The 20,817-nt window shown below is 46.7% G+C and overlaps 1 long non-coding RNA gene across 1 annotated transcript; it reads left to right on the top strand.

Moving 5' to 3' along the window:
- The first annotated feature begins 3,973 nt into the window (after nt 1-3,973).
- On the top strand, nt 3,974-12,933 carry LOC148378413 (uncharacterized). The gene is made up of 4 exons (XR_015855909.1): nt 3,974-4,052; nt 5,897-5,985; nt 12,550-12,579; nt 12,770-12,933. It is a non-coding gene; the product is annotated as an uncharacterized LOC148378413 (long non-coding RNA).
- The last annotated feature ends 7,884 nt before the right edge of the window (nt 12,934-20,817 follow it).

Raw genomic sequence — 20,817 nt, 5'->3', positions numbered from 1 at the left:
TAAGGAGATTTACGTTTGTAATAGCAGAAGTGTAGCCGCGTTGCGTTGTACGTGTGAAAATTGGTCGAGGCGAAATGTTAATGTTTAATTTCATTCCTTTAGGTTCCACGGTGTTTGTTGGCTGCAAGTTTTCCACTGCAAGAAGAGGCTCGTATCATTGACCAGGAGCGAGCTACAATGGTGAGTAGCCATAACATTTATGTTAAACACTTCCTATTTCATGTCTAACAGTACTTGATTTAACAAATAACCATAAATAAATACAGTGTGGGCACTGAAGTTAACATATGTGATTATACTGCCTAATCTGTCACGGAGTAGATTGTTGCAAAGTAATATAAGATCCAAAGTTGTAATTCAGAATAGTTTTCAAAAGAAGGCCATTAGAATTATATACAAGTCTGATTACCCTGAACAAGCTATTAATTAAATCACAAATTCTTCAATTCAAAGATTTGGTAGATTATCAGACAAATAATGTCTAACAGTAATTGATTTAACACATCACGATAAGTAGATTGAGTGTGGGCACTCTCAAGTTAACATATGTGATTATACTGCCTAATCTGTTACAGAGTATGTTGTTGCCAAGTAATGTAGAATAGATCCAAAGTAGTAATCCAGAATAGTTTTGAAGAGGCCATTAGAATGATAAACAAATCTGATTACCTTGAACATAATAACAAGCTAAGTGTTTAATATGTCCTATGAAGTCAAAATTGGGCACCATTATGTGGTGAAATTTGGAATTGCATCACATCCAATTTTGCCTGGGAACAAACAGATTACATAAATCTTAGTTTTGAATAAGCCACTCCTTCTCAAACAAGTAAACTCTGCCCATTTTGCGCAGTAGATGTTCTGTTAATATCTAGTATTTATACAAAGTCATAATTTAAATTGCTTTCAACCTTCATTCATCGGTTCAACCAACATTACTCGCTCTTATTACCAACTTGTATTGATTTAACTAAGCGTTTAATACTTCCTATCAGGTCTCAAATCGAGATTTGGCAAAATACAATTTCAGCAAATCCAATTTTGCCAGGGAACAAAAATAGATTAAATAAACTAAATAAGTCCTCTTCCCATTAAATAAATCAGAAAAGTCTGTCTTGTAACCAGTCCTCTTCAAACAAGTAAAGTCTGCCCATTTTGTGCCGTAGATTTTGTGTCTATGCCTAGTATTTAAACAAAATCATAATTTAAACGACTTCTTTCCTTCATTCACTTTGGAAATTTGGAATTGCAGCAAATCGAATTTTGGCAGGGAACAAAAATAGATCAATTAAACTAAATAAGTCTTCTTCCCATTAAATAAATTAAAAAAGTCTGTCTTGTAACCAGTCCTTTTCAAACAAGTAAAGTCTGCCCATTTTGTGCCGTCGATTTTGTGTTAATGCCTAGTATTTATACAAAATCATAATTTAAAGGACTTCATTCCTTCATTCACTTTGGAAATTTGGAATTGCAGCACATCAAATTTTGCCTGGGAAGAAAAGTAGATTAAATAAATTTAATAAGTCTTACTACTTCCCATTAAATAAATTAAATACGTCTTACTTGTTCCCACTCCTTTTCAAAACAGTAGTTTAAAACGAGGGCCCTTCACTCAATCTTTAACCTCAACCCCGCACGTTGTGTTGTATCTGTGAATGTTGGTTGTGGCCAGATGATAGTTTTCTTTCATTCGTTTAGGTTCCAAGAAAACTTGATGTAACTCTACTTTTAACTGCCGTTTCAGATAAGCGGGTATTACGTCGCAGTCAAATGCCGCGGATATGACGTAATTGCCCGAACCTCCGCCAAAATTCAAATCTGTTGGCGCGATGGCCGTGAGCCACTGAGCAGCGACGATTATCAACAGAAATATCTTTATTTTCTGCTTGCAACTGGACCGTCTAGAGCGTACACGGTAAGTAACACTCATTGTGTTTAAGGAGATTTACGTTTGTAATAGCAGAAGTGTAGCCGCGTTGCGTTGTACGTGTGAAAATTGGTCGAGGCGAAATGTTAATGTTTAATTTCATTCCTTTAGGTTCCACGGTGTTTGTTGGCTGCAAGTTTTCCACTGCAAGAAGAGGCTCGTATCATTGACCAGGAGCGAGCTACAATGGTGAGTAGCCATAACATTTATGTTAAACACTTCCTATTTCATGTCTAACAGTACTTGATTTAACAAATAACCATAAATAAATACAGTGTGGGCACTGAAGTTAACATATGTGATTATACTGCCTAATCTGTCACCGAGTAGATTGTTGCAAAGTAATATAAGATCCAAAGTTGTAATTCAGAATAGTTTTCAAAAGAAGGCCATTAGAATTATATACAAGTCTGATTACCCTGAACAAGCTATTAATTAAATCACAAATTCTTCAATTCAAAGATTTGGTAGATTATCAGACAAATAATGTCTAACAGTAATTGATTTAACACATCACGATAAGTAGATTGAGTGTGGGCACTCTCAAGTTAACATATGTGATTATACTGCCTAATCTGTTACAGAGTATGTTGTTGCCAAGTAATGTAGAATAGATCCAAAGTAGTAATCCAGAATAGTTTTGAAGAGGCCATTAGAATGATAAACAAATCTGATTACCTTGAACATAATAACAAGCTAAGTGTTTAATATGTCCTATGAAGTCAAAATTGGGCACCATTATGTGGTGAAATTTGGAATTGCATCACATCCAATTTTGCCTGGGAACAAACAGATTACATAAATCTTAGTTTTGAATAAGCCACTCCTTCTCAAACAAGTAAACTCTGCCCATTTTGCGCAGTAGATGTTCTGTTAATATCTAGTATTTATACAAAGTCATAATTTAAATTGCTTTCAACCTTCATTCATCGGTTCAACCAACATTACTCGCTCTTATTACCAACTTGTATTGATTTAACTAAGCGTTTAATACTTCCTATCAGGTCTCAAATCGAGATTTGGCAAAATACAATTTCAGCAAATCCAATTTTGCCAGGGAACAAAAATAGATTAAATAAACTAAATAAGTCCTCTTCCCATTAAATAAATCAGAAAAGTCTGTCTTGTAACCAGTCCTCTTCAAACAAGTAAAGTCTGCCCATTTTGTGCTGTAGATTTTGTGTCTATGCCTAGTATTTAAACAAAATCATAATTTAAACGACTTCTTTCCTTCATTCACTTTGGAAATTTGGAATTGCAGCAAATCGAATTTTGGCAGGGAACAAAAATAGATCAATTAAACTAAATAAGTCTTCTTCCCATTAAATAAATTAAAAAAGTCTGTCTTGTAACCAGTCCTTTTCAAACAAGTAAAGTCTGCCCATTTTGTGCCGTCGATTTTGTGTTAATGCCTAGTATTTATACAAAATCATAATTTAAAGGACTTCATTCCTTCATTCACTTTGGAAATTTGGAATTGCAGCACATCAAATTTTGCCTGGGAAGAAAAGTAGATTAAATAAATTTAATAAGTCTTACTACTTCCCATTAAATAAATTAAATACGTCTTACTTGTTCCCACTCCTTTTCAAAACAGTAGTTTAAAACGAGGGCCCTTCACTCAATCTTTAACCCCAACCCCGCACGTTGTGTTGTATCTGTGAATGTTGGTTGTGGCCAAATGATAGTTTTCTTTCATTCGTTTAGGTTCCAAGAAAACTTGATGTAACTCTACTTTTAACTGCCGTTTCAGATAAGCGGGTATTACGTCGCAGTCATGTGCCGTGGATATGACGTAATTGCCCGAACCTCCGCCAAAATTCAAATCTGTTGGCGCGATGGCCGTGAGCCACTGAGCAGCGACGATTATCAACAGAAATATCTTTATTTTCTGCTTGCAACTGGACCGTCTAGAGCGTACACGGTAAGTAACACTCATTGTGGTTAAGGAGATTTACGTTTGTAATAGCAGAAGTGTAGCCGCGTTGCGTTGTACGTGTGAAAATTGGTCGAGGCGAAATGTTAATGTTTAATTTCATTCCTTTAGGTTCCACGGTGTTTGTTGGCTGCAAGTTTTCCACTGCAAGAAGAGGCTCGTATCATTGACCAGGAGCGAGCTACAATGGTGAGTAGCCATAACATTTATGTTAAACACTTCCTATTTCATGTCTAACAGTACTTGATTTAACAAATAACCATAAATAAATACAGTGTGGGCACTGAAGTTAACATATGTGATTATACTGCCTAATCTGTCACGGAGTAGATTGTTGCAAAGTAATATAAGATCCAAAGTTGTAATTCAGAATAGTTTTCAAAAGAAGGCCATTAGAATTATATACAAGTCTGATTACCCTTAACATAACAACAAGCTATTAATTAAATCACAAATTCTTCAATTCAAAGATTTGGTAGATTATCAGACAAATAATGTCTAACAGTAATTGATTTAACACATCACGATAAGTAGATTGAGTGTGGGCACTCTCAAGTTAACAGATATGATTATACTGCCTAATCTGTTACAGAGTATGTTGTTGCCAAGTAATGTAGAATAGATCCAAAGTAGTAATCCAGAATAGTTTTGAAGAGGCCATTAGAATAATAAACAAATCTGATTACCTTGAACATAATAACAAGCTAAGTGTTTAATATGTCCTATGAAGTCAAAATTGGGCACCATCATGTGGTGAAATTTGGAATTGCATCACATCCAATTTTGCCTGGGAACAAACAGATTAAATAAATCTTAGTTTTGAATAAGCCACTCCTTCTCAAACAAGTAAACTCTGCCCATTTCGCGCAGTAGATGTTCTGTTAATATCTAGTATTTATACAAAGTCATAATTTAAATTGCTTTCAACCTTCATTCATCGGTTCAACCAACATTACTCGCTCTTATTACCAACTTGTATTGATTTAACTAAGCGTTTAATACTTCCTATCAGGTCTCAAGGCAAGATTTGGCAAAATACAATTTCAGCAAATCCAATTTTGCCAGGGAACAAAAATAGATTAAATAAACTAAATAAGTCTTCTTCCCATTAAATAAATCAGAAAAGTCTGTCTTGTAACCAGTCCTCTTCAAACAAGTAAAGTCTGCCCATTTTGTGCCGTAGATTTTGTGTCTATGCCTAGTATTTAAACAAAATCATAATTTAAACGACTTCTTTCCTTCATTCACTTTGGAAATTTGGAATTGCAGCAAATCGAATTTTGCCAGGGAACAAAAATAGATCAATTAAACTAAATAAGTCTTCTTCCCATTAAATAAATTAAAAAAGTCTGTCTTGTAACCAGTCCTTTTCAAACAAGTAAAGTCTGCCCATTTTGTGCCGTCGATTTTGTGTTAATGCCTAGTATTTATACAAAATCATAATTTAAAGGACTTCATTCCTTCATTCACTTTGGAAATTTGGAATTGCAGCACATCAAATTTTGCCTGGGAAGAAAAGTAGATTAAATAAATTTAATAAGTCTTACTACTTCCCATTAAATAAATTAAATACGTCTTACTTGTTCCCACTCCTTTACAAAAAAGTAGTTTAAAACGAGGTCCCTTCACTCAACCTTTAACCCTATTTATTCACCTTCTAGGCTAAGTGTTAAAGGCTAAGTGTTAAAGGCTAAGTGTTAAAGGCTAAGTGTTAGAGGCTAAGTGCCAGAGGCTAGGCGCCAGAGGCGAGTTTTTGTGGGCTGAAGTTTTAGTGGGGTTAGTGTGAATACAATCCAAAAGAATACAACAGAATACAATACAATAGAATATAATACATAGATTAAATTCAATAGCTCTTACTACTTCCCATTAAATAAATTAAATACGTCTTACTTGTTCCCAATCCTTTTCAAAAAAGTAGTTTAAAACGAGGGCCCTTCACTCAACCTTTAACCTCAACCCCGCACGTCACATTGTGTTGTATCTGTGAATGTTGGTTGTGGCCAAATGATAGTTTTCTTTCATTCGTTTAGGTTCCACGGTGTTTGTTGGCTATGTTTTCCACTGTCAGAAGGATGAAAATACAAAGTACAACGCTTGGACGTGGGCGAAGACGTCACCGGTGAGTCCTTCCTTCCTATTTATTTACCTTCTAGATGCTAGAGGCTAAGTGTTAGAGGCTAAGTGTTAGAGGCTAAGTGTTAAACACAATACGAACAACACAACGATACTGCACTGAACAACACGATACCGCACTGAGAAACACGATACCGCACTGAACAGCACGATACCGCACTGAACAACACCATGCCGCACTGAACACCATGCCACACTGAACAACACCATCCCGCACTGAACAACACCATGCCGCACTAAACAACACCATGCCGCACTGAACAACACCATGCCTCACTGAACGACACCATGCCGCACTGAAAGACACCATGCCGCACTGAACGACACCATGCCGCACTGAAAGACACCATCCCGCACTGAACACCATGCCGCACTGAACAACACCATCCTGCACTGAACAACACCATCCCGCACTGAACAACACCATGCCGCACTGAACAACATTATGCCGCACTGAACATTATGCCGCATTGAACAACACCATGCCGCACTGAACAACACCATGCCGCACTGAACAACATTATGCCGCACTGAACAACACCATGCCGCACTGAACAACACCATGCCGCACTGAACAACACCATGCCGCACTGAACAACATTATGCCGCACTGAACAACACCATGCCGCACTGAACAACACCATCCTGCACTGAACAACACCATTCCGCATTGAACACCATGCCGCACTGAACAACACCATGCCGCACTGAACAACACCATCCCGCACTGAACAACACCATCCCGCACTGAACAACACCATGCCGCACTGAACAACATTATGCCGCACTGAACAACATTATGCCGCACTGAACAACACCATGCCGCACTGAACAACACCATGCCGCACTGAACAACACCATGCCGCACTGAACAACATTATAACGCACTGAACAACGCCATCCCGCACTGAACAACACCATGCCGCACTAAACAACATTATGCCGCACTGAACAACATTATGCCGAAATGAACAACACCATGCCGCACTGAACAACACCATGCCGCACTGAACAACACCATCCTGCACTGAACAACACCATCCCGCACTGAACAACACCATGCCGCACTGAACAACACCATGCCGCACTGAACAACACCATGCCGCAATGAACAACACCATCCCGCACTGAACAACATTATGCCGCACTGAACAACATTATGCCGCACTAAACAACATTATGCCGCACTGAACAACACCATGCCGCACTGAACAACACCATCCTGCACTGAACAACACCATCCCGCACTGAACAACACCATGCCGCACTGAACAACATTATGGCGCACTGAACAACATTATGCCGCACTGAACAACACCATGCCGCACTGAACAACACCATGCCGCACTGAACAACACCATGCCGCAATGAACAACACCATCCCGCACTGAACAACACCATGCCGCACTGAGCAACACCATGCCGCACTGAACAACACCATCCTGCACTGAACAACACCATGCCGCACTGAACAACACCATTCCGCACTGAACAACACCATGCCGCACTGAACAACATTACGCTGCACTGAACAACACCATGCCGCACTGAACAACACCATGCCGCACTGAACAACACCATGCCGCATTGAACAACACCATGCCGCATTGAACAACACCATGCCGCACTGAACAACACCATCCTGCACTGAACAACACCATGCCGCATTGAACAACACCATGCCGCACTGAACAACACCATCCTGCACTGAACAACACCATCCCGCACTGAACAACACCATCCCGCATTGAACAACACCATCCTGCACTGAACAACACCATGCCGCACTGAACAACACCATGCCGCACTGAACAACACCATTCCGCACTGAACAACACCATGCCGCACTGAACAACACCATCCTGCACTGAACAACACCATCCCGCACTGAACAACACCATGCCGCATTGAACAACACCATCCTGCACTGAACAACACCATCCTGCACTGAACAACACCATGCCGCACTGAACAACACCATGCCGCACTGAACAACACCATGCCGCACTGAACAACACCATGCCGCACTGAACAACATTATGCCGCACTGAACAACATTATGTCGCACTGAACAACACCATGCCGCACTGAACAACACCATGCCGCACTGAACAACATTATGCCGCACTGAAAAACACCATGCCGCACTGAACAACACCATCCCGCACTGAACAACACCATGCCGCATTGAACAACACCATGCCGCACTGAACAACACCATGCTGCACTGAACAACATTATGCTGCACTGAACAACACGATCCTGCATTGAACAACACCATGCCGCACTGAACAACACCATCCTGCACTGAACAACACCATCCTGCACTGAACAACACCACCCCGCACTGAACAACACGATCCCGCATTGAACACCATCCCGCACTGAACAACACCATGCCGCACTGAACAACACCATTCCGCACTGAACAACACCATGCCGCACTGAACAACACCATGCCGCACTGAACAACACCATGCCGCACTGAACAACACCATGCCGCACTGAACAACATTATGCCGCACTGAACAACACCATGCCGCACTGAACAACACCATCCCGCACTGAACAACACCATGCCGCATTGAACAACACCATGCCGCACTGAACAACACCATCCTGCACTGAACAACACCATCCCGCACTAAACAACACCATGCCGCACTGAACAACATTATGGCGCACTGGACAACATTATGCCGCACTGAACAACACCATGCCGCACTGAACAACACCATGCCGCACTGAACAACACCATGCCGCACTGAACAACACCATGCCGCACTGAACAACATTATGCCGCACTGAACAACATTATGGCGCACTGGACAACATTATGCCGCACTGAACAACACCATGCCGCACTGAACAACACCATCCTGCACTGAACAACACCATTCCGCACTGAACAACACCATGCCGCACTGAACAACATTACGCTGCACTGAACAACACCATGCCGCACTGAACAACACCATGCCGCACTGAACAACACCATGCCGCATTGAACAACACCATGCCGCATTGAACAACACCATGCCGCACTGAACAACACCATCCTGCACTGAACAACACCATGCCGCATTGAACAACACCATGCCGCACTGAACAACACCATCCTGCACTGAACAACACCATCCCGCACTGAACAACACCATCCCGCATTGAATAACACCATCCTGCACTGAACAACACCATGCCGCACTGAACAACACCATGCCGCACTGAACAACACCATTCCGCACTGAACAACACCATGCCGCACTGAACAACACCATCCTGCACTGAACAACACCATCCCGCACTGAACAACACCATGCCGCATTGAACAACACCATCCTGCACTGAACAACACCATCCTGCACTGAACAACACCATGCCGCACTGAACAACACCATGCCGCACTGAACAACACCATGCCGCACTGAACAACACCATGCCGCACTGAACAACATTATGCCGCACTGAACAACATTATGTCGCACTGAACAACACCATGCCGCACTGAACAACACCATGCCGCACTGAACAACATTATGCCGCACTGAAAAACACCATGCCGCACTGAACAACACCATCCCGCACTGAACAACACCATGCCGCATTGAACAACACCATGCCGCACTGAACAACACCATGCTGCACTGAACAACATTATGCTGCACTGAACAACACGATCCTGCATTGAACAACACCATGCCGCACTGAACAACACCATCCTGCACTGAACAACACCATCCTGCACTGAACAACACCACCCCGCACTGAACAACACGATCCCGCATTGAACACCATCCCGCACTGAACAACACCATGCCGCACTGAACAACACCATTCCGCACTGAACAACACCATGCCGCACTGAACAACACCATGCCGCACTGAACAACACCATGCCGCACTGAACAACACCATGCCGCACTGAACAACATTATGCCGCACTGAACAACACCATGCCGCACTGAACAACACCATCCCGCACTGAACAACACCATGCCGCATTGAACAACACCATGCCGCACTGAACAACACCATCCTGCACTGAACAACACCATCCCGCACTAAACAACACCATGCCGCACTGAACAACATTATGGCGCACTGGACAACATTATGCCGCACTGAACAACACCATGCCGCACTGAACAACACCATGCCGCACTGAACAACACCATGCCGCACTGAACAACACCATGCCGCACTGAACAACATTATGCCGCACTGAACAACACCATGCCGCACTGAACAACACCATGCCGCACTGAACAACACGATCCCGCATTGAACAACACCATCCTGCACTGAACAACACCATGCCGCACTGAACAACACCATGCCGCACTGAACAACACCATTCCGCACTGAACAACACCATGCCGCACTGAACGACACCATCCTGCACTGAACAACACCATCCCGCACTGAACAACACCATGCCGCATTAAACAACACCATGCCGCACTGAACAACACCATCCTGCACTGAACAACACCATGCCGCACTGAACAACACCATGCCGCACTGAACAACACCATGCCGCACTGAACAACATTATGCCGCACTGAACAACATTATGCCGCACTAAACAACATTATGTCGCACTGAACAACACCATGCCGCACTGAACAACACCATGCTGCACTGAACAACATTATGCCGCACTGAACAACACGATCCCGCATTGAACAACACCATCCCGCAGTGAACAACACCATGCCGCATTGAACAACACCATGCCGCACTGAACAACACCATGCTGCACTGAACAACATTATGCTGCACTGAACAACACGATCCTGCATTGAACAACACCATGCCGCACTGAACAACACCATCCTGCACTGAACAACACCATGCCGCACTGAACAACACCATGCCGCACTGAACAACATTATGCCGCACTGAAAAACACCATGCCGCACTGAACAACACCATCCTGCATTGAACAACACCATGCCGCACTGAACAACACCATCCTGCACTGAACAACACCATGCCGCACTGAACAACACCATGCCGCACTGAACAACATTATGCCGCACTGAAAAACACCATGCCGCACTGAACAACACCATCCCGCACTGAACAACACCATGCCGCATTGAACAACACCATGCCGCACTGAACAACACCATGCTGCACTGAACAACATTATGCTGCACTGAACAACACGATCCTGCATTGAACAACACCATGCCGCACTGAACAACACCATCCTGCACTGAACAACACCATCCTGCACTGAACAACACCACCCCGCACTGAACAACACGATCCCGCATTGAACAACACCATCCCGCACTGAACAACACCATGCCGCACTGAACAACACCATTCCGCACTGAACAACACCATGCCTCACTGAACAACACCATGCCGCACTGAACAACACCATGCCGCACTGAACAACACCATGCCGCACTGAACAACATTATGCCGCACTGAACAACACCATGCCGCACTGAACAACACCATCCCGCACTGAACAACACCATGCCGCATTGAACAACACCATGCCGCACTGAACAACACCATCCTGCACTGAACAACACCATCCCGCACTAAACAACACCATGCCGCACTGAACAACATTATGGCGCACTGGACAACATTATGCCGCACTGAACAACACCATGCCGCACTGAACAACACCATGCCGCACTGAACAACACCCTGCCGCACTGAACAACACCATGCCGCACTGAACAACATTATGCCGCACTGAACAACACCATGCCGCACTGAACAACACCATGCCGCACTGAACAACACGATCCCGCATTGAACAACACCATCCTGCACTGAACAACACCATGCCGCACTGAACAACACCATGCCGCACTGAACAACACCATTCCGCACTGAACAACACCATGCCGCACTGAACAACACCATCCTGCACTGAACAACACCATCCCGCACTGAACAACACCATGCCGCATTGAACAACACCATGCCGCACTGAACAACACCATCCCGCACTGAACAACACCATGCCGCATTGAACAACACCATGCCGCACTGAACAACACCATCCTGCACTGAACAACACCATCCCGCACTGAACAACACCATGCCGCACTGAACAACATTATGGCGCACTGAACAACATTATGCCGCACTGAACAACACCATGCCGCACTGAACAACACCATGCCGCACTGAACAACACCATGCCGCACTGAACAACATTATGCCGCACTGAACAACACCATGCCGCACTGAACAACACCATGCCGCACTGAACAACACCATGCCGCACTGAACAACACGACGTCGCACTGAACAACACGACGCCGCACAGAACAACACGACGCCGCACAGAATAACACAATACCGCACAGAACAACACAATACCGCACAAACAGTTTTAGATAATATTACGTCGCAGTCATGTGACGCGGACATGACGTCAATAGGCGGAACTCACGGCAAAATTATAATCCGTGGGCGTGGCTTGCAACAGGAAGTAGGAAAGCGGCAGTTCTGGCAAACAAGACACAGCTGTTAGTAACACGATGACTAACAAGGCAAATATTTTTGTTTTCAGCTTGCAACTTGACCGTCTAGAGCGTACAAGGTAATTACAACTGTTTTTTTTTAGCCCTGAAAAGCGAGGGAGTGTGGCGTTTGGGAGGAATGTCGAACTCGGCGTCTGCTTCCAGCCACAGACGCCAAATTTCGACGATTATTTCGACTGGTCAACGGTTGTAAATTATTGCGTTGACTAAAAACTTTATTTAACTCTACTCTTAACTTTGCCGTTTCAGATATGCGGGTATTACACCGCGGAAATGACGTCAATAGGCTGAACTCTCGCCAAAATTCAAATCTGTGGGCGCAATGGCCTTGAGCGAGACACCGGATACAAACACGACGATTATCAACAGAAATATCTTTATTTTCCGCTTGCAAGTGGACCGTCTAGAGCGTACACGGTAAGTACAACTCATTGTGTTTAAAAAGATTTACGTTTGTGTAGTTTGCGTTGCGTTGTATCTGTGAATGTTGGTTGAGGCTAAATGTTAATGTTTAATTTCATTCCTTTAGGTTCCACGGTGTTTGTTGGCTGTATGTTTTCCACTGCAAGAAGAGGCTCGTATCATTGACCAGCAGGAGCTACAATGGTGAGTACCCCTTTCGTCTTCCATTTATGTTAAACACTTCCTATTTCATGTCTAACAGTACTCGATTTAACAAATAACCATAAATAAATACAGTGTGGGCAGTCACGTTAACATATGTGATTATCCTGCCTAATATGTTTATCACAAATATGTCACTAATCACTAATATGTTTATTTGTTTATCACAACACCTTTGGACCTTCAGCAATCGATTATTTACCTTCATCTACATAGAGACAGAACGATGGTGTCTTAAACATCTCATTCATTTCACCAAATAACTTCACGCAGGTGGATAACGGCCGTCTCGGTCACGCTATGTTGCGTGATGCAGTTTTGAAGAACCAAATGCATTTATTCAATGACTAAGTCAAGCTAGTTCTATGTTTATGATGTTGTAAGTTACGGTACCGATTGAAGTTGAGTTCGAAGCCAGTGGAAAACAGCGCTGCGTTTGTGCTCTCCAGGTACAAATGTTGTGATCTCTGACTGACGACCGGGCGAGACTCGAGTAAGAGATGTCCAAACGAGCTCCGGCAGGGCGGGCCAAGGCGGAGCGAACGGACGCCCTTCAGGCCGCCAATGACGAGCTGAGAACCAAACTGATGGACGTCCAGTTAGAACTTCAGCAGGAGAAGAACAAGGTGAAAACCTCAACAGACAGACACTGCCTGCCTCCCTGCCTGCCTCCCTGCCTGCCTCCCTGCCTGCCTCCCTCCCTCCCTCCCAGTTTTCCCGATGTAGATTAGACATGCGTGTGCCATGACTGTGTCAGCCTACATCAACAAATGCACCGAGGACGTCAGCACCACTAAGAATATCATCACCCGGGGCAACCAACGACCCTGGATGACTGAGGAGGTACGTCAAACGCTACGAGCGCGGAACTCTGCCTTCAAGTCTGGCGACAAGGAGACACTGAGGACAGCGAGAGCCAACTTGAACCGTGCCATCAGGATAGCGAAGCGAGACCGCAGTCGAAAATTTCAGGATCGTTTCCACGACGTCAAAAACATCAGGAGTATGTGGCAAGGCATACGGGCGATTACAGACTACAACTCACCCTCCCCCCCCCCCGGTGGGTGTAGTTGATGCTGACTTTCTAAATGGTCTAAATAACTTCTTTGGGAGGTTCGAGGCACTAAACGGCACTCCAGCAGTTAAAACTGTCCCCCATCAGGAAGAGGAGGTACTCTGCCTTGACTCCGCCGATGTGTTGAAGACCCTGAGGAGAGTCAACCCCTGTAAGGCCCCTGGCCCCGACAACATTCCTGGGCGTGTGTTCAGGGAATGTGCAAGTCATCTGGCTGGGGTCATCACAGACATTTTTAACACCTCGCTGGGCCAAGCCACAGTGCCGGCGTGCTTTAAGACTGCCTCCATCATTCCGGTGCCGAAGAAACCTCAAATCACCTCATTTAATGATTACCGGCCTGTTGCACTGACTCCGGTTATGATGAAGTGCTTCGAAAGGCTGCTTAAAGGTCACATCGTTTCCAGACTCCCCCTATTATTTGACCCGTTCCAGTTTGCCGACCGGCAAAACCGCTCCACTCAGGACGCCATCTCCTCCGTTCTTCACCTGAGCCTGGCTCACCTGGAGGAGAAGAACACCCATGTGCGGAGGCTGTTCCTGGACTTCAGCTCAGCGTTTAACACCATCATCCCACAGCATCTGGTAGGAAAATTGGAACACCTGGGCTTCAACACCCCCCTTCGCAACTGGCTGCTAGACTTCCTCACCAACAGACCTCAGTCAGTCCGGGTCGGACAGAACACCTCTGATGTCATCACCCTCAGCACAGGCTCCCTTCAGGGCTGCGTCCTGAGCCCCCTGCTGTGCACCCTGATGACACACGACTGCGTCCTCAGGTTCACCACCAATCACATCGTGAAGTCAGCAGACGACACAACGGTGGTGGGGCTCATCAGAGACAACAACGACCTGGACTACAGAGAGGAGGTGGAGCAGCTGGTGGGCTGGTGCAGAGAAAACAGCCTGATCCTGAATGAGGAGAAGATGAAGGAGATCATCGTCGACTTCAGGAAAAAACAGCCTCACCACGCTCCACTGATCATCAACAGCTCAGCTGTGGAGGTGGTCAGCACCACCAAATTCCTGGGGGTCCACATCACAGAAGACCTCACCTGGACTATGAACACTACGGCACTGGTCAAGAGGGCACAGAAGCGCTTGTACTTCCTGCGGAGGATGAGGAGAGCCCACCTGCCCCCACCCATCATGAGGACGTTCTACAGGAGCACCATAGAGAGCATTCTGACAAGCTGTCTCTCTGTGTGGTGTGGAGGCTGCACCGCCTCCGATTGGAAGAACGTGAGGAGAGTGGTGAGGACAGCAGAGAGGATCATAGGGGCTCCTCTTCCCTCCATTCAGGACATTTCATCTCAGCGCTGCATGTCCCGTGCCCGTAACATCATCAATGACCCATCACACCCCCACCATGGACTGTTCTCCCTGCTGCCCTCTGGGAAGAGGTTTGCAGCATCCGCTGCAGGTCCACCAGGTTCTGCAACAGCTTTTTCCCTGCTGTCATCAGACTGTTGAACACTAGAACTGTTGAGCTCTAAACTGAACTCTGCATCACACATTCACAGAACTGTACTTTATGACACTACGGACCTCTATCTTGCACTATCTCGCACTACCAACTTTACTGAACTTGTATAAACCCTTTAAATAGAAGTTTAATACATGGTTTAGCATTCCTCTGCACACTCTTGAATACTGTTTTGCCTACTTGCACTATTGCATAATTATCACTGCTGCACTTTATACTTATTTTTAATATATATATATATATATATATATATATATAGTATATATGTATATATATATATTTTCATAGGGTATGTTACTTCTATTCAACTGCAATATCACTACTTTGTTGTAAGACGTATGCAACGGAATTTCGTTTTGTATGCACCATGTGCAGACAAGATGACAATAAAGTTTGTCTAAGTCTAAGTCATGTCAGGTCAGCTGTCTGGAGAGAGAGAGAAGTCAGGACCTGCGGGCGGAGCACCACCGTGCCACCGCCGCCATGACGGAACTCAAAAGCAAACTCCATGAGGAGAAGCAGAAAGAGTTAGCCATTACCAGGGAGACATTACTGCGGCAGCATGAAATGGAGCTGATGAGAGTGATCAAAATCAAAGATGGAGAGATCCAGCGACTGAATGCCTTGGTCCTCAGCCCGAGGGACGGCTCCATGGACAAGGTGATCCGCTCTATCCGTGTCTGACTATCCGCACGCCACGTCGGGCTTCGATGCGGCCGCTACCGTATTGTGTAGCTTGTCCCCAGTAAGCGTCGCGGCGCTCCGTTGCGGTCTCAACGGCCCGGTGTGGCGCAATGTCTGCTCAGGTGAGGAGGGGGGGCGCTTTGCTGGCGGAGGTGGAGGAGACGCGGCGGTGTCGGGAGACCGAGCGGTGTCGCCTCCACCAGGAGCGCGGAAGAAGCCCTGGCAGCGGCCCAGCAGGCCTGGCAGTCCCGAGCGGCCGAGCTCCGATCGGCTCATCACCAGCATCGGGAGGAGCTGAGCCGAACCAAGAGAGACTGCGAGAGGGAGATCCGCCGACTGGTAGGACTGATCAGATGCGCGGTGCGTGGCTATGTTCCCAATTTCGTTGTATACCTGCAGTGCAATGACACCTAAGGCATTCTATTCTATTCTATTTCACAAGAAGAAAATGTCCGGTTGCTCGCTTCGCTTTTGTCACAGCAAAGGTGTTCTAGTCGATTCAAGAAAAAAATTGGCCGGTTGCTCTCTTTGTTTTTGTCACAATTCTGGCAAATGAGTTTGCCCGCCTGCCTGAGCGCTCCCCGTTTGTACATCCAGACGGATGAGATCAAGCTGAAAGACAGAGCGGTTAGTGTTTTGGATGAAGCCCTGGGGCCGGCCACGTCCACCGCCTTCAGCTGCAGACTCAGGCTGCCGAGCAGCAGATCGCTGCCCTGAGGGATTCCCAAAGGGCGGGCCTAAACTACCCTGGAAGTGGGGTCAACGCCGCTACTAGCAATCCTCTTCATTGCGTAAGCCACCTCATCACACACTTGCAGTACGCATGACTTAGTTCGTTGCTGGAGGAAGGTAGCACAAAAACAGTTTTGAACTTTGAACGAGTGCTTGTGTGTGTGTGTTGCGGGGCGTTTTCAGTCTCAGGAGGATCGGGACACGCGACGGTTTCATCTGAAAATCGCTGAGCTCAGCGCAGTCATCAGGAAACTGGAGGATCGAAACGCCCTGCTTTCTGAAGAGCGCAATGAACTGGTAATTTATTGACGGCACGCTTGAAGGTTTGCGCTACGTTTGATGCGCGCCATCCAGCGAGGCACCCATTGCGCTTGCTTATTAGTTGAGCGGCGCGGCGAGTCGGTTGCCTGGTAGATGTCTTTTATTGGGAGCCAAAGCCACGATTCCGTTCAAACCGATGCAAAAGGAATGGATACGTTCTGGCCCGCGTGTTGTGCGTCTTTCACATCCCGCACTTCATGCTTGCAGCTAAAGCGACTGAGAGAAACAGAAAGCCAGTTTCTGCCACTCCTGTACAAAAACAAACGCCTGAGCAGGAAGAATGAAGAACTCTCGCTGGTGCTGTGTCGCCTTGAAAACAAAGTGCGCTTTGTCACCCAGGAGAACGAGGAGATGGCAAGCTTGGTAAGTCGACGCGGACAACGGCGGCGTGCCAACAGAGTCCACTGCATTTGTGTTCCACAGAGAAGGCCTAGTTCGCTCAATGACCTGGACCGCGGTTGCGGCCAGCAGGACGGTGAAATGGAGTTCCTTCAAGTTGTGGAGCAGCGGCACATCATCGACGACTTGTCCAAGGTCTTCAGGCAGGCGACTCGGTGCACGTACGGCAGCGCCGCGCTCGCTCGCTGTCGCCAGGAAACCTTTTCCGTCCAAAGCTTGGCCGGCGGCCGCCATCCAAAAAATTGGCCCCTTAAATTCCGACCTTTCAAGCAGGAGCATTGTGCGCACGCGTTTGAACACGCTTTAGACTTGTTTTGCCGTTTTCAGCAGCTCAAAGCTCCCGTTTTGTCAGCGCCTTTGCCACTCGCTGTGCGCTGAAAACGACGGACTTGCCCGGCTGCTCAGCCCGTCAACCATGAGCCGCGAGCGCGACGTCATTGTCCGTAGGCAGCTAGTGGCAAAATGCACCCTGTTAGAGTTGCGCTCGCTCCAACTTATTTTGCAAGAACCACACGGGAGACAAGTAAGTTCTTTTGGACACCTGCAGGTGGAGAGTCCATCCGTTGTACGAATGAAGTCTGACTCTCGGCTCCTGCACGAGCATTTTAATTAAGAGAAACAGGGTGGGTGTAAGAGTGGATTGAATAGAGGAAGCCCTTGACCTCTAGTCAAAACATAGCAAGGGGTGTTTTACGACTTTGTGTAGGAAGGGATAAGCGATAGGGATAAATAAGGGATAAATAATATTATTTATTACAGGTCGCAGTCAAAGTCAAAGCAACACAATGATACGATAAAGATAATCTGGAAAACCCTGACACACCCTGTAGTTGTCACTTTTGGAAAAGACGAGCGTCCCTCCAATCATCGCCGGTGACGTGTTTTTCAGGCTCTGGAGACAGGAGCTCATGTCAGAAATGTCATTGTGAGTCGCGTTTGTTTCTGCGCCGGAGCCGTTCGTTCCCTTTGCATCCAAAGAATCTCAAAGGCGGATTATTTGTGTCGACAGGAGAGAGATTTGCTGCTACGATACCGACGTCGAGAATCTCTGAGGAGGAACAAAGCGTGAGGTCCTGCAAGGTGAGTCTGTTTGTTTGCGGCTGCTTGGTGTTGCGCAAGATGAAATGGCCTTTTTCTCGCTATCGTTCCTCTCGTCGATTCATCGTGAGGTGTCGCTTCAGTTTGTTCAGAGAGATGTTTGCTTCCGCGCCCGCAGGTCATCGAAACATTTTACGGCTACGACGAAGACGTGTTGGTGGACTCGGACGGATCGTCCTTGTCTTTTCACACCGACAGAACCCCCGACACGGAACCCGAAGAGGTAGCCCGCCATTTCTGCCAGCGTATTGGCACCAAACATTCCTCTTCAGCCTGGAATCGGACTCGTCTTTGCGTCGCGGGTGCTTTGTCGCCGGTCTGACTGATTCTGGTACTAGTGCTGTGTTGCATTGGTGTGTGCATGAAGAGGCGGAGCTTCGCTACCGCCAGCTGACGCAAGAATATCAAGCGCTGCAACGAGCCTACGCTCTGCTAGCCCAGACCAGCGAAAGGGGACTACGACGCCGAGAAGGAGATCAAGGTGGCGCCCCTTCCCGCAACCCCCGGCCGGGTCGCAGCCTCCCCGTTCTCACCCAGCCTCGGGTGTTCTCTGGTCTGAAAGGAGGAGGAGGAGCCTCCCTCCTCCTCCTTTCAGACCAGAGAAAAGCTGATGGTAGAAATGGGTCACTATCAAAGCAGAGTAGCAGATCTGGAGTCAGCGCTGAAGCAACAAGGACAGGTAAGCTCATCAATGAGCACACCTTTTTCTCAGACAAAATAGCTACATTCTTCAGTCACTCATCCGTCTGGCATTACTGGACCAACCCCCCCCCCCCCCCCCCCCCCTCCCGAACGTGGCTGGGAAAATGCGGAGAAAAGCAAATGTCATTTTCCAGTCAACCAAAGAATTTGTGGATGAAAATGACACAACATTCCAAAGCTGTCCACGCGTTTGTCTCTTCTAGAATGTCAAGTGGGTGGAGGAGAAGCAGCTGCTGCGTCAGAGCAATCAGCAGTTGGCCGAAAAGGTGACGGAAAGAAAGGCGCTGGGCGGAGTCGCTTGGCGTCACACCTGTCGGGAAGCCCCGCAGATGAGGTCTGACTGTCTTTTCAGGTCAGGCGGATGGAGGCGGAAGAAGCGCGTCTGAAAGAGCACATCCAGGATATCCGAGACCAAAACGAACTGCTTGAGTTCCGCATCCTGGAGCTGGAGGTGGGAAGACTCGCACAAGCGTGTTGAGGCCAGAGATGTGACGGACGGACGGACGGACGGACGGACGGATGCATGCCTCTGCCTTTCAGGAGAGGGAGTGGCGCTCCCCCGTCTTGAAGTTTCTGCAAGTCCGTTTCCCAGACGGCCTCAGCCCTTTGCAGATCTACTGCGAGGCCGAGGGCGTGAGCGTACGTAAGGCGTCCCTCGCAACCCTAACCTTAACCCGAGGTCCCAGAACACCTTACATTGCTCCTTGCGCCTTTCCCCCGGACATCGTCATCAGTGATCTGATGAAGAAGCTGGACATCCTGGGCTATAACGCCGTAAGTGTATGTCGAACTCCTTATGTTCGCACTCCACGAGACTCGGCGGCTCAAATGTGACTTTTGGAAGGCTTTGCGCTGAAAGAAGCTTGTTGACGCTGTGCCTTTGGGCTCTTGCAGAATCTCACCAACGAGGAGCAGGTGGTCGTGATTCACGCCAGGACCCTTCTCACCCTAGCCGAGAAGGTAACGCGCACGTCCACGCACGCTCTCGCATTCTGCTTATGTGACAGCAGCCTTTCCTCAGTGGTTAGAATACATCAAAGTGACCAAGTCAGCACTTCAACAGAAGATGTTGGACATTGAAAGTGAGAAGGTAGACAGACACGCGACATCAGCCAAGGGGAACTCCGGCAATGTGCCCCAACAATTCTGACCTTGAGCTGTGCTAGGATATGTTCT

This window comes from Syngnathus floridae, unplaced genomic scaffold (genome assembly GCF_059516105.1).
Source record: "Syngnathus floridae isolate MCC-2025c unplaced genomic scaffold, RoL_Sflo_1.0 HiC_scaffold_46, whole genome shotgun sequence".
Taxonomy (NCBI): domain Eukaryota; kingdom Metazoa; phylum Chordata; class Actinopteri; order Syngnathiformes; family Syngnathidae; genus Syngnathus; species Syngnathus floridae.
This window is presented reverse-complemented; position numbering and strand designations above follow the sequence as displayed.